At 41.7% G+C, this 14,086-nt stretch overlaps 1 protein-coding gene across 1 annotated transcript in view; it reads right to left on the bottom strand.

Moving 5' to 3' along the window:
- Positions 1–14,086, bottom strand: part of LOC126212605 (poly [ADP-ribose] polymerase tankyrase-1-like) — a 598,324-nt gene that overhangs the window by 380,309 nt on the left and 203,929 nt on the right. The window lies entirely within an intron of this gene.

Raw genomic sequence — 14,086 nt, 5'->3', positions numbered from 1 at the left:
TCTAGAGTTCTTTGTACAAAATTTCAATAGTTCTGCAGAATTTAGCGAAGAAAACGACAATATTCGAAAACATTTTCGTATCGAAAACATTCATTGTCAATTTTCGCAAAAATTAAACTCGTACAACAGTTCTGAGGACAGTTCTGAACAGAACCCCAACAGCTCTATCGAAAATCCCAATAACATTTTTCTATGGCTATAATAGTTTATGAGATAAATTGATTTAATGTGGGACACACTTTCTCTACAGAAAATATAAATATATTCGTACAGCAGTTCTGATGACAGTTCTGGACACCACGTGAAGAGTTCTATCGAAAATCCTGGTAGTCTTTTTTTGTGCAGGTAACAGTTTAAGAGGAAATTGCAACATAATTAAGAACTCTATAAGAGCTCCCACTGTGAAGCTGGCACCCTTTTTTACAGAAATCTATATTTTTTTCAGAGTTCTTGATAGATAAGCCATAGTTCTAGAGTTCTTTGTACAAAATTTCAATAGTTCTACAGAATTTAGCGAAAAAAACAACAATACGCGAAAAAATTTTCGTATCGAAAACATTCTTTGTCAATTTCCGCAAAATGTAAATAAGTACGACAGTTCTGAGCACAGTTCTGAATAGATCTCCAAGAGTTCTATCGAAAATCCCAGTAACATTTTTTTGTGCAGCTAATAGTTTACGAGATAATTGCAATTTAAGGAGAAAATCTTTTCACCTACTGTGAAGTTGGCACCCTTTTTTTTCAGATATGTATATTTTTTTCAGAGTTCTTGACAGATATGCCATAGTTCTAGAGTTCTTTGTACGAAATTTCAATAGTTCTGCAGAATTTAGCGAAAAAATCAACAATACTCCAAAAAGTTTTCGTATCGAAAACATTCTTTGTCAATTTCCACAAAATGTAAATAAGTACGACAGTTGTGAGCACAGTTCTGAATAGAGCTCCAAGAGTTCTATCGAAAATCCCAGTAACATTTTTTTGTGCAGCTAATAGTTTACGAGATAATTGCAATTTAAGGAGAAAATCTTTTCACTTACTGTGAAGTTGGCACCCTTTTTTTCAGAAATGTATATTTTTTTCAGAGTTCTTGACAGACATGCCATATTTCTAGAGTTATTTGTACAAAATTTCAATAGTTCTGCAGAATTTAGCGAAGAAAACAAAAATGTATAACATAGCTGATTCAGGAGCCCTTTCCTTTTGGTACAATTCTTACTGTTGCCACAATAAAACACTTGTCCATAGATTCCAACCGTATTGATTATTACAAAAATATAACCAGTGACCAATGGCGCACATTTCTTGCAGCGTTGTACAAAGCATTCAGCTTATCCGCTGTGGAAATACCACACTTTACGCTATTGTAAAATTTACGATGGATGGCTTCCGTTTATCTACAGTGTCAGCATCTATCGAATTATCTTCATGCTAAAGTGATGCCGGGATCACACACTTCCCTGTTTCAGGTACAAAGGAAACTACAGTCTTGCGGAAGCCAAAAAAAAACTGTGGGCAGCCCTTCTTTTACTGATAGCAAACTCTAGAGAAATCTCACGCTTGTTTTTCTTCATCGTGCCAACAAAAGAAAAATTCTCCCTTCATAGCTCTATTATCAATCCAATACTAGTATACCAGTTGTCCACTTTCGCATTTCGACCTGACTGATATATATGTTACACAGTCACAGAACAACATCAAAATATTTATTGCTCAGTTGGTAAATCCTTCTGGTTGCAACACAGTGTATATTTCCAAATTGTACAGGTAAAATACTTAAGAATCCACAAAATCATAGATTTTAAATCCATATTTGTTTGTTTTGATAGGTACATATTGGTGAAAACTGCACCTTCCTCAGAATCCTTCCAGCTTCTTGTCTACTGTAACATTTTCTCCGAGAGTATAAGATTTCTGGTTGTTGCGTACAAACACAGTAAATATTTCCCGAATTGCTGTTAGCTTGTCTACTTGTCTCCTTTCATCACGAATAGCGCGACTGTAAAATCTAAGGCACTCCACAATAAATTTGAAACGTTTTAAGTTCATTTGCGAGGTGAAATTTTTCAGTTCCATCCATATCAATTCCACAGAGATCTTCCAGGCTTTATCTGTTACTTTTGTTAACAACAATTAAAAACAACAGACTGATGAAGGCTTTCAATTCAATAACATCTATTGATTTTACCGCTCTCTCACGCTGAAATGAAGCTTTGACGCTCTCAAAATGCTGAATGGAATACAAAACTACTATAGACAAATGTCGTCATCTATGAGGCAATTACAGCCTCACAAAGGCTGCTTTGGCTGCACCTATTGTCCAGGTAAATTTCCAATAATATTATCCTCTTCGAACAATATGCTTTGGATTTCTTCAACATGATCTGGTACATCCCACTTAAAATAATAAAATTCCTATAACATAACGCAACCAGGCGCAGTGTATTAATTTGATATCTGACGTTCAGACAGCGGACAATGACGATTAAACAATTCAAACAGAATTTAAGTGCATTTTACATTATGGATTAGCTTTGTACTACTTACTATGATGATAAAGAAATAAATTAATTGCTGAAATGAAATACGAAAGGGCACAGTGAATAAAAACGAGCAATCGGCTCATATCTCATCAAGAGAGCATTAGCGTCGATACTGAATCATACAAGAATGAAAGGCATACACAGAAAGGAAGCTATAACGTGAAGGCGCCAGTGCTGCCAATTGTTGACAAGTAATTTACAGAATCACACAACAATGAAAGGCATACAGAAAAGGGAAGCTATTAACGAGAAGGCGCCAAAACTGCAAATTGTTGAAAAGTAATTTACAGAAAATTTCGACATGTATCAATCTGAATAGCTGCGCCCGATGGAAGGATAATAAAAACTATGATACGTCCCTGAGACCTCTCAAGACCAAAAAATCATAAACAAAGCACAGCAACAATGCAAAAGTCGTGGCACTACATCTGGAAACAATGAACTCGTGAACTGCGTCTTTTAAACAATCGACAAATGACGTCAGCGTAGCAGTTACAATAGAGGTAGCATGAAAGCTTCTCGCGGTAGCATCAAAGCTAATGACAACAACAGCTGCACTTTTTGGGTGGCGCGCGCGCCGCGTCGTGTGAAGGCGCCCGCCAGCGCTGCATTTCACTCGTTGATCTGCCCCTAATGACTATACGTAACAATACTACTCACTCTCATGCGAATTATCATTCTGCTCGTTCAGTCAGAGCTCTTGTGCAGTCGGTGCCTGTTATGCAGTCGGTGCTGTTGTGTAAGTGATATTTATGAACCGTAATACCCATAAGAATGTACAATTTACCAGAATTGAAACGTCTTCTCAGCATGGAGGAATTTAAAGTAATCGATGATAGAGGCATTCAATTTACTCCGTCTCATCCGGTCTTCCAAAAACTGTCCGATGCCATGGCCGACATCGGCTCGAAAATGTCTTAAAAACATATTTATACAACAATTAAAGAAGATCGCCATGGCCTGCTTACTTTTGTTAGAAACACCTTCAGGCTGGAATGTTTCGTTGAAGAAAAAGACGACGACAGCAAAGATGAGTCGTGGAATGTTTTTGGTTCTTCGTGCAACAAGGACATGACAAAGCAATTTGACTTACTACTGTCAGCAGAAAAATGGTCTTGCATAAAACCAACAAAGAGGAAACTTTGAAAGCCTTCAAGACTGGAAATAGGGAAATGGACCGATTTGATGGGTGATAAAATTTATGAACATCACAAAATTCAATGTGCCTTTTCTTTCAAATATGCGAAAGTGTGTGAATGTTCAAAGTACTTCTTGAACATCAAAGGAAGATGTCCAGAATGCGGAGACACTTTCGAAGGGATTACTCTGAAGAAGCGAAAAAAGGATAACGATATTATTCTGAACTGCAGACTTTCAAACTTTTCAGATTATAGTAATCACCTGAAAAGAAGACAACTTCGTGGCACGAGAAGTCAACAGGTAGTTGCTAAACTGGTTAATTACAGGATGCCTGCAACTCTGAGAGGTGGCATGAGCCCCCTCTCATATTTCTATCTTACGATTCTCCTCTCTAGTTGCATGCGGTGGAGGGTTGCTTTTCCTTAACACGCGTACTTCCCACGCAGCGTCTCTCGTCACCCGGGTGGGCCGGTGACAGGCGGGCTCTGTGGAACTGGAGAGAGTTAAGCCGACGTGTGTGAGGCAGTCGAGTGAATGCTTTTCAGACGCCGACATTGTCAAGAGACACGCCCGCTGGGGTGTGAAGTAGCGGCTGGGCTAGAGGTTCCGTTACTTCAGAGAAACTTTGCGAAAACACTTTCTGGCGGGCTACCAGCGAGGCGTGGGAATGACTTGTGTACCCACGCAGTTGTGGCGGGAAAATTCCCGCACTTTCTGCAAAATCAGCACAGAAATTGGCGCCAAGAATCTCCATTGGTGGAATGGTAGTGCTCCGGCAATGGAGTGGAATTTCCGCCGGTTTTCGTGTTGCTGATTGGAACGTAACCACGACCACTGTCGTGGGGGCGGGAAGGTTGTGTGTTCGGCCTGTACGGGTGCTCTGGGTAGTCGGCGGTCGCCTTTCGGTCGAGGACGTCGGAGCAACCAGCCCTCGCCTGCGGTACGCCAGATCGTGTTCTGGGAGATAAGAAGACTGTTGGTAATGTACGTCCGCAGCACCGGCAGATAGGGATTTTCCTAGGTGATAATCAGAGCTCAGCAGAGCGCGCCTGTTCATCCTTTTCTAACTTTGTTCAGTTTCGAGTAGCAGCAATTACTATTGGGTTAGCTGTGTGTCTCTCTTGAGATTTGAGTGGAAAGGAATTGGCTCCACATACCACTTCGTCTTAAACCTCACGATCTAAGTTAGGGACAACTTCACCTTTACTGTGTTTGTATGAATCTCCAATTTTAGCCAATTTGATGTTTTATATTTCCTGTGTCTCTTTTACTATTCTGCGTTTAATCTTAATAAATCATATTGTTATTTTGGACAGAACTTTCTTTCTGTTAATCAATAGAGCAACCCTATCATTCCTCACTATGCTAATGAAACCTTTGTTTATTTAACTTATTTATCAAATTAAATTATTGCAGGTGCCAAACTCTCTTCTACTTCACTAGCAGGGTTGATTAGAGTCAGTTCGCGTATTTGTTTTATCCTTGTGCAACAGCAAAAGTCGGAGTTAGAATAGGGGGGGCTTAGAGCATGATTTACACATGTGGATTCTAGTAGAATTTAGTGATAAATACACTACTAGCCCCGGCACCTCGCATAATATGGCGACCCTTGGCCTCGGATCTTTCCTGTGAATCTCTGATAAACAAACAGGATTCTTAGTAGGAACATTCAATTTTTTTTCTCTCTATTTTTTTTAATGATTAATACCCAAGTTTTTTTTTTGGTAGTTCCGCGTTTAGTTTTAAGTAGCGGCGCATGACTACAGTTTTTGTTTTCAGTGTATATATTTTTTGTTCATTGTTTTTTTTGTGTTTCGCTGATGTGGTGTCTGTACCGCATCGCACTTTGTCGGATTTGTGTGCGGTTTCTGTACCACATCAAATTGTGTTTGTGATTACAGCGTTGGAACAGCGTTGTTGAAATTTTATGTTTATGTGTAAAAAATATATGGAGTAGATTAATTTTATTGTGCATTATAGATGAATTTGTTTTTATGAATGATAACGAGAAGTAAGGCACGACTATTATCGGGCGAAGCTAAAACAAAAGAGGATAGCATAATGGATAAGGGGCAGTTTACTGACGGGAATAGGTTCGGAGATGAGATGGGCACATTTTTAGCAGGACAGGACGCCAGGGGCATTGATGAGGAAGGTGATTTGGACGCGATCTCAGAGCAGCGTTGCGGCCGTGATTATGATAGTGAAGTAGAGGATGAAACAGAGACAGGCACACAGGTCGAGACGGTAGCAGAAGTTTATAGTCAAACGAACGAGTGCAGACAGAGGCCAGCTCGGTCACGTCAGAGCTCTAGCGCCCAGGTGTCCAGAGTTACATCGCCCATGTTTGAAGAGGATCAAGAAGATGACGTAAACCCAATACTGAGCTTCCTACGATCAATGAAAGAAGAAGCTGACGAACAGCGTAAGAAGCAGGAAGAAGCTGACGAACAGCGTAAGAGGGAGAAGGAAGAAGAGGAGAAACAACGTAAGAAGGAGAAGGAAGAAGCTGACGAACAGCGTAAGAGGGAGAAGGAAGAAGAGGAGAAACAACGTAAGAAGGAGAAGGAAGAAGCTGACGAACAGCGTAAGAGGGAGAAGGAAGAAGAGGAGAAACAACGTAAGAAGGAGAAGGAAGAAGCTGACGAACAGCGTAAGAGGGAGAAGGAAGAAGAGGAGAAACAACGTAAGAAGGAGAAGGAAGAAGCTGACGAACAGCGTAAGAAGGAGAAGGAAGAAGAGGAGAAACAACGTAAGAAGGAGAAGGAAGAAGAGGAGAAACAACGTAAGAAGGAGAAGGAAGAAGCTGACGAACAGCGTAAGAAGGACACGGAGGCAATAATTTCGCATATAGGGGAAATTCGTGGGGAATTATTAACAATAAAGAAAGAATGTGGAGAAGCAAAACAAATGTCAATGGTAGCACAAAAAGTAGCAGGCCTAGCCAAAACTGCAGCAACAGGGGCAATGAAAATCGCAAGAGTAACTCTTAAACTCGCAGGGCGCTTGCGACGTGCGACACAAGTCCACTCGAAATCCCTAGCGGCCTTAAAGACTCAAGGTAATATTGCGGTTACGAACATCACGAAACGAATGAAAGAAGTAGAGAGTCGGATAGCAAAACTAGAGCGAAATGGGCACACGAGCACGGCGCGTTCGGATACCAATGATGGAGCACACAGGATTGTGTCTCCGAGGAAAAGCCCGCCGTGCTCTAGCCCAGTGACAGAGTGCGGAACTAACAATGCACACGCAGAAACAGCAAGTAATAGCTCCAATAATTATAGCCCACTTAGGAGAGTGAATTCTGAGTGCCACTTCCACTGTGATACAGAGGTTGCACATCACAGTTATCAGCAAGATAGAACAGGACACTCAGCAGACGTGCAAGTATCGGAAACGAGTGACAACACCAGTGCGAGGATCAGACAGGATTTTGATCACAATCACTTCCTGTCGATACTGAAATTCCAGAAGTTCAAAGAAAATGGAGGGTCGATGCATCCGAAGAGCTGGGTGATGCAGTTTACAAATTCATTACCGGCATCATGGCCAACCCAGGCAAAATTAGAATTCATGTGTGGACACATCGAAGGCCAAGCCGCGGAAAAGATGCGGGGTGTGGCAGTGACGTGTCGGACTTATCAGGAATTTGTTGGTGCATTCCTGCGGACCTACTGGTCAAAGGAAACGCAAGATAGGATTAAAGAGGAAATAATATTTTGTCCTGAACTGGAAGTGTCCGGGCATAGGAGCGCAACCAAATTTCTTGATGATTTACTCAAGAAGAATCAATTTTTAGATAGTCCATATAGTAACGGAGAAATCATTAAATTTTGCTTTTCCAAATTGCCAGTTAGGTACCAACAGACACTTGTTGGCAAGTGTGGAGCTGACATAGAAGCATTCAAGATTCTATTGCGCGAACTCGAAGTAGTCTTTGATAAACAAGACGCAAAGGACAGGAAGAAGGGGCAAAGTAACAAATACCACCGGCCAGGAACAGAAGACGACAGCAGATTGCATAATCGCACTGGTCAGTTAGGAAACCAGGGTTACGGAAGTCAAGGTTACGCTATTCAAGGTTATGGAAACCAAAGACACGGAAACCAGAACGTCAGGGAGCAGGGTCAATCTAGACAAGGAATCTGGGATAGAAGGAATAACGAACGGCAAAGCGACCGTAATTGGAGAGAGCGAAACCAAGGACAACGGTGGAACCAGGAGATTGAAACCAGACCCGCAAATCCTAATGCACGTCAGAGGAGGGGGAGTCTAAGAAGGGATTGACGCTAGTCCATAGGACTCCACCACTTCTCTCACATAAAGGAGTTCGTAGAATAGTAGTAGTGTAAGAAATGTACATAGTAGAATAGGCAAATATATGAACCTTTGTTCGGGGAACAATAATCGTTACATTAATAGATTAAGATTGCTAAAGTATTAACACGCTGCGTTGTCTTGCATAAGAATTTACTGCTGCTATCCTCTTTTTGTTTATGTTTGCGATCTCCAATGTCGATGGAGTAGGGGACACTACCTTTTCATGAGCAATGTTTTTGTCCTTTCCTATCTGGTGTCCATGTTAAGGGATAAGGATGAGTGACGAGACGTCGCACAAACGGGCGCATACAAGAACGTGCTCTTAGAAGCGTTCTGAGAGGTCGTGATACGCTCCATAGCGGCCACAACCAGTTCGTGAGACGTTCATACCAATGCTTGCAGGCACGCGTCAGTGCACTGCACGATTGTGGTATATTGCGCGATTTCGAGGGTGAATATGGGCAGTATAGTTTTTGCAGAGCTGCGCCGGTATCGTTGTCTTGCAAGTCGGGGTGAACCTGTGAGCATTTGACTCTAATGGTGCCCTAGACGAGAGAAATGAGGGCATAAAAGCCTACCATGCTAATGTGCTGGTTGGGGATTTAGCGTGCTGCTCGTTTTTGTCACAGATGAATCACCAAGGAATTGTACTTGGATATTCGTGACATACTGTGTAGCTGGCGTGTGTTGGGTGTCTGAATCCTCAACAGAAACCAGTCCTGGCTTGGTCATATTACATTGCTTCTGGAAAGGTGTACTTTGATCGCGAAAACCGCTTCACATAGAGAAGGAAGTTGCAACTATAAATTTATTGTCGTGTATAGCCATGGCTAACCCAGTCTCTGGAGTTTCAGTGAGGCGTAATGAAAACTCGGAGGTCATGTCGTACGGCGCGCACATCACTGTCGTCAATAGCGGCGAGCAGCAAGACATCTCAGCGTAACAGGAACTATGTAAGGGTATTGTATAAGGTAAATAAATAAATAAATAAATAAATAAATAAAATAAATAAATAAATAAATAAAAGGGAAAGTACGAGACTAGGATAAGTTAAACTGTAGGATTTAACAATAACTAGATTAATATTGTGGGGGTTTTCTACCACATGTGTGGCGCGCGCCTGTTGAGTTGCTATTTTTCAGGTCACCAAACCACAGACCCGAGATGGAGGGACGACGGGCGAGCGAAAGTAGCGTAGTTGCATGTTCTTTATAGCACAGTAAAACTTAGACCTGCATAACAACATAATTTAATTAAAAGACGTAGAATGTAGATCGTTGGGATATGGTAGTTAATTCTTGAAGCATGTCTACTGTCGATCTATATAATTAATAGTAATATTAGTGCGGGCCCGCACATTTAGTTGTTCATCCATTACAAAGCATCAGTTATCACACACCATGTACTTACTGAGATCGGTCTCTACACGTATATCAAAATAAATTATTTCCATGTCTAGGTTAGATGTTATAATGATTGCCATAGATTAATAACTATAAAAGTAAAATAAGGGTGTCTGAAATGACAGACCATCAATGTTTCATTAGGTAAATTTATTATAACATAGAAGGTCATGGGAAAAAGTTAGGCATAAGACTTTTGTAAGAATTGTACAGATGACGAGGAACGTGGCAATGCAGAGGCCAGCCAGCGCAAAAACAAGAGGTCTTCGGCTACCTGCTAGAGGGCGAGCGTCCCGTCCTACACGCTGACAGTCACCCGGCTGCCTACCTGAGGGATTACACGGGACCCTTGCCCCGCCACAAGCGAAAGTGGGGCTGGCCGTTGACCCTGACACGCGACAGCCTGCTAGCTCTCCGGACGCGGCAGCCGCTTGGAGGGATTCCCTGCGGCAGACCACGTTGTCGTGAGTACACGAAGAAGATCACATATCGTGTCAGAACCTGCGCCTCATGTGCCTCAGGACAGAAAGGGACGCTCTATACTCACCTGTTTGGGTTTTTACAACTCACTAGCATTGGCCGATCTGCATACACAAAGCAGTATCGTGCCACACTAACAAATGTATGGTCTCATGTCTTACTTCTCCTCTCTATTAGAGAGCAGTTTTTAACAATAGTCGCTCCTAGTTCGATCCTGTATGGATGACCTCACACACTTGTGGAGTCACTCCACGTGCCATCATCCCTCGTCGAACTGCAATATTGGGAAACATAAAGTTCTGTCCAGCGAGAGAAGAGACCTAGACTAGTGATGTATCCCAACGAGTAGACCTCAGAGACAATTAATCGACGTGAGGAGAGCCTATCACTGTGTCTTCCTACCATACGGCCGTGATCATATGCGTGGGTCTGACTACAATCTCAACAGCGTACTGCAGACACTCCAGAACTCCCTATTGCTGTTGCCACAACGTAGCAACTACAACCGACGTTTAGCCTTATGTGATGTCAGTACAGTGGAATCAGTGAAGTGCCACGGATATTTCTAACAATGTGATTTAGTGCCTCATTCTCAGCACAGTCGTGAACTTTGTGCAATGTGCACGCACAATTTGATGCCCCATGAACCTTGTTTTTTTTCTTAAATTTCTTTCTCTTATGTTGTTTTGGTAATGTATGTCATACCTTGTATGCGTTTGTGTTTTACACTGTAATTCTTATTACAGATTACTGTATTGTTCTCCACACCATGTTTTTTTTGTATTTTGTGTTTATTGTTGTGTGTATGCAAACAGTGTGCCTGAAGTCCCCATAAACTGAAGCAGATACCACCACTGTCATTGTGAATGGACCATCAGTTCAGGGAACATTTTGTAAAGGTTATTCTTGCTGCAGGGAGACAGAATGAATCGGAGGTTGTAATTAGATTCTGAAAGCTCACAAAGAGATTGTTAACTTATATAGTATCATGTGTGAGTGAGTTCAGGTTAGTTTAATGATTAAAATTGTTGTAACATCTTGGGCATTTAATTGCGGAGCACTCCAACTCTGATTGTAAAGAATAAACTGCTCCATATTTGGCTCAGATGCCCGGGCCATATTTAGAGAGTGAATGTCTGCGTGAATCGGTGTTTGGGAAGGGGCTCCCTGGGTATGGATGTGTGATGTGAGTGTTAGTGTTCCATATTAAGAAGGTGAAGTTGGCTACATCATAAATAATCCTCCCTCTATGAGTTGCATTTTTCAGTTGCAATGATCTTTTTTATAGAGTGCGGTATGTGGAGTCACTTTGTAAGATTGTTCTTGGGCGATTGACTCACTACCTTGCTCCTAAGTGAGCCAACCGCTCACCAATTACAATCTAAAATGGCGTAGGGGCAATGAGAGGTGGCATGAGCCCCCTCTCATATTTCTATCTTACGATTCTCCTCTCTAGTTGCATGCGGTGGAGGGTTGCTTTTCCTTAACACGCGTACTTCCCACGCAGCGTCTCTCGTCACCCGGGTGGGCCGGTGACAGGCGGGCTCTGTGGAACTGGAGAGAGTTAAGCCGACGTGTGTGAGGCAGTCGAGTGAATGCTTTTCAGACGCCGACATTGTCAAGAGACACGCCCGCTGGGGTGTGAAGTAGCGGCTGGGCTAGAGGTTCCGTTACTTCAGAGAAACTTTGCGAAAACACTTTCTGGCGGGCTACCAGCGAGGCGTGGGAATGACTTGTGTACCCACGCAGTTGTGGCGGGAAAATTCCCGCACTTTCTGCAAAATCAGCACAGAAATTGGCGCCAAGAATCTCCATTGGTGGAATGGTAGTGCTCCGGCAATGGAGTGGAATTTCCGCCGGTTTTCGTGTTGCTGATTGGAACGTAACCACGACCACTGTCGTGGGGGCGGGAAGGTTGTGTGTTCGGCCTGTACGGGTGCTCTGGGTAGTCGGCGGTCGCCTTTCGGTCGAGGACGTCGGAGCAACCAGCCCTCGCCTGCGGTACGCCAGATCGTGTTCTGGGAGATAAGAAGACTGTTGGTAATGTACGTCCGCAGCACCGGCAGATAGGGATTTTCCTAGGTGATAATCAGAGCTCAGCAGAGCGCGCCTGTTCATCCTTTTCTAACTTTGTTCAGTTTCGAGTAGCAGCAATTACTATTGGGTTAGCTGTGTGTCTCTCTTGAGATTTGAGTGGAAAGGAATTGGCTCCACATACCACTTCGTCTTAAACCTCACGATCTAAGTTAGGGACAACTTCACCTTTACTGTGTTTGTATGAATCTCCAATTTTAGCCAATTTGATGTTTTATATTTCCTGTGTCTCTTTTACTATTCTGCGTTTAATCTTAATAAATCATATTGTTATTTTGGACAGAACTTTCTTTCTGTTAATCAATAGAGCAACCCTATCATTCCTCACTATGCTAATGAAACCTTTGTTTATTTAACTTATTTATCAAATTAAATTATTGCAGGTGCCAAACTCTCTTCTACTTCACTAGCAGGGTTGATTAGAGTCAGTTCGCGTATTTGTTTTATCCTTGTGCAACAGCAAAAGTCGGAGTTAGAATAGGGGGGGCTTAGAGCATGATTTACACATGTGGATTCTAGTAGAATTTAGTGATAAATACACTACTAGCCCCGGCACCTCGCAACTCTTTGGCGAAATGATGAAGCGAAAAATATGTCTTTTGGAGACATGATTCCTCCAAATTTACTAAATGCTGATGTCTTGAGAAATGCTAAAGAACGTGAAAGGGACAAACGATTTGGTATAACAACGAGTAAGCCTTTTGAAAACCTGTAAATCGCAAAGCATACAACCCATCGGGACGAAATTCACGCAGTCGAATTGGACCCATTCTTCTGTATATATTGGCTGAAAGATCAAAGTCAGTTGCACAAATATTGTCATCAAATCAATAGCAGTGTATATGATTCAATAGATGCTACAGGTGGCGTTGCATTTCGAGTTATTTCACGATTTGGGGATCTGTCAAACAGGGCTGACTGTGTGGAAATTAAGTCAAAGTACATATGCCTGTACCAGTACATGTGCATCCGCGAAGTAAATGTCACTAGTAAAGATCCAAATATCGTCAATCGATCATCAATCAGTTGCCCAACTTATCAGATGATATCCTCTAGGCATGACGCATAATTATTGTCATTTTTCTTTATGGAAATCGTCAGATCTGGAGCTCCCATACCAAAAATCATGGTAACTGATTTTGGTAAGGCTTTGTTGGTTGCCATTTCTAGAACAATAGCCAATTGCTCGGACTTAACAGATTATTTGAATAGGTGTTATAGTCATATTGTTTTGCATGAAAGAGTAATTCTACCCTCGTGTTGTTTGAGAATAGATTTAAACCATTTCATGATTTCAAGGTGGAAATGCTTCTCAAGAAGTAAATCACAAGTCAAACAACTTTATCTTCGAGTTTTGGCCGATATTTGCATGATGATACATTTTCGTGATATTGAAAGTGCTTTGCGCTCACTTTTGGTTGTTGCGTTGAGTGAACGTCTTGGTATTGATGAGTGCAGTCAAGAATATTCATCAATGGAACATCAGTGCCATCTTGATATCACTATCAGAGGTGGTCCATGTCATTCATATATTGACGAAAAGAAAGATGATGACAAGAAAACTGATGATGTTGAAAACAATGATGACTGGCTTTTGGAATCAATTTTGAACTCTAAGGAATCTACTGCAAACTCGTGAGTTGATAAGGCAAATCGTATCTACAATGAAGCTGAAGTCATCACGAATCAGACTAATGATGACAATCTCTTTGTTGTGAATCAGTACAACATTCCTAATGCTGCAGAGATGCTGAAAGAGTTGATGAACTATATACGACTGTGGACAGCTGTGATGTATCCTTCTTCCCGTATTCCTTCATCTATTCGTTCATCAGCAGCGATGGAAGGACAATTTTCATAATTATAGACAATAGGCTTTGACAAGCTGCCTTTACGACTAGACAAATTCATTTTTCAACATTTGAAGTGGCTGCATGAGGAAACAAAACAGTTAGCGCTACTTATGATGGAAAAAGAAGATTCAAAGCAAACTGTGAATCACAAACAAACTGAAGCATCATTGCCTTACCATGAAGAAGAAAACTGGAGAGGAAAAGATAAGAAGCTGAAGATAACAAACCCCAAAAGCAATCATATACTCGATAA

Source organism: Schistocerca nitens, chromosome 11 (genome assembly GCF_023898315.1).
Source record: "Schistocerca nitens isolate TAMUIC-IGC-003100 chromosome 11, iqSchNite1.1, whole genome shotgun sequence".
NCBI lineage: Eukaryota > Metazoa > Arthropoda > Insecta > Orthoptera > Acrididae > Schistocerca > Schistocerca nitens.
The sequence above is the reverse complement of the archived record's forward strand: the minus strand, read 5'-3'. Positions and strand labels throughout refer to the sequence as shown.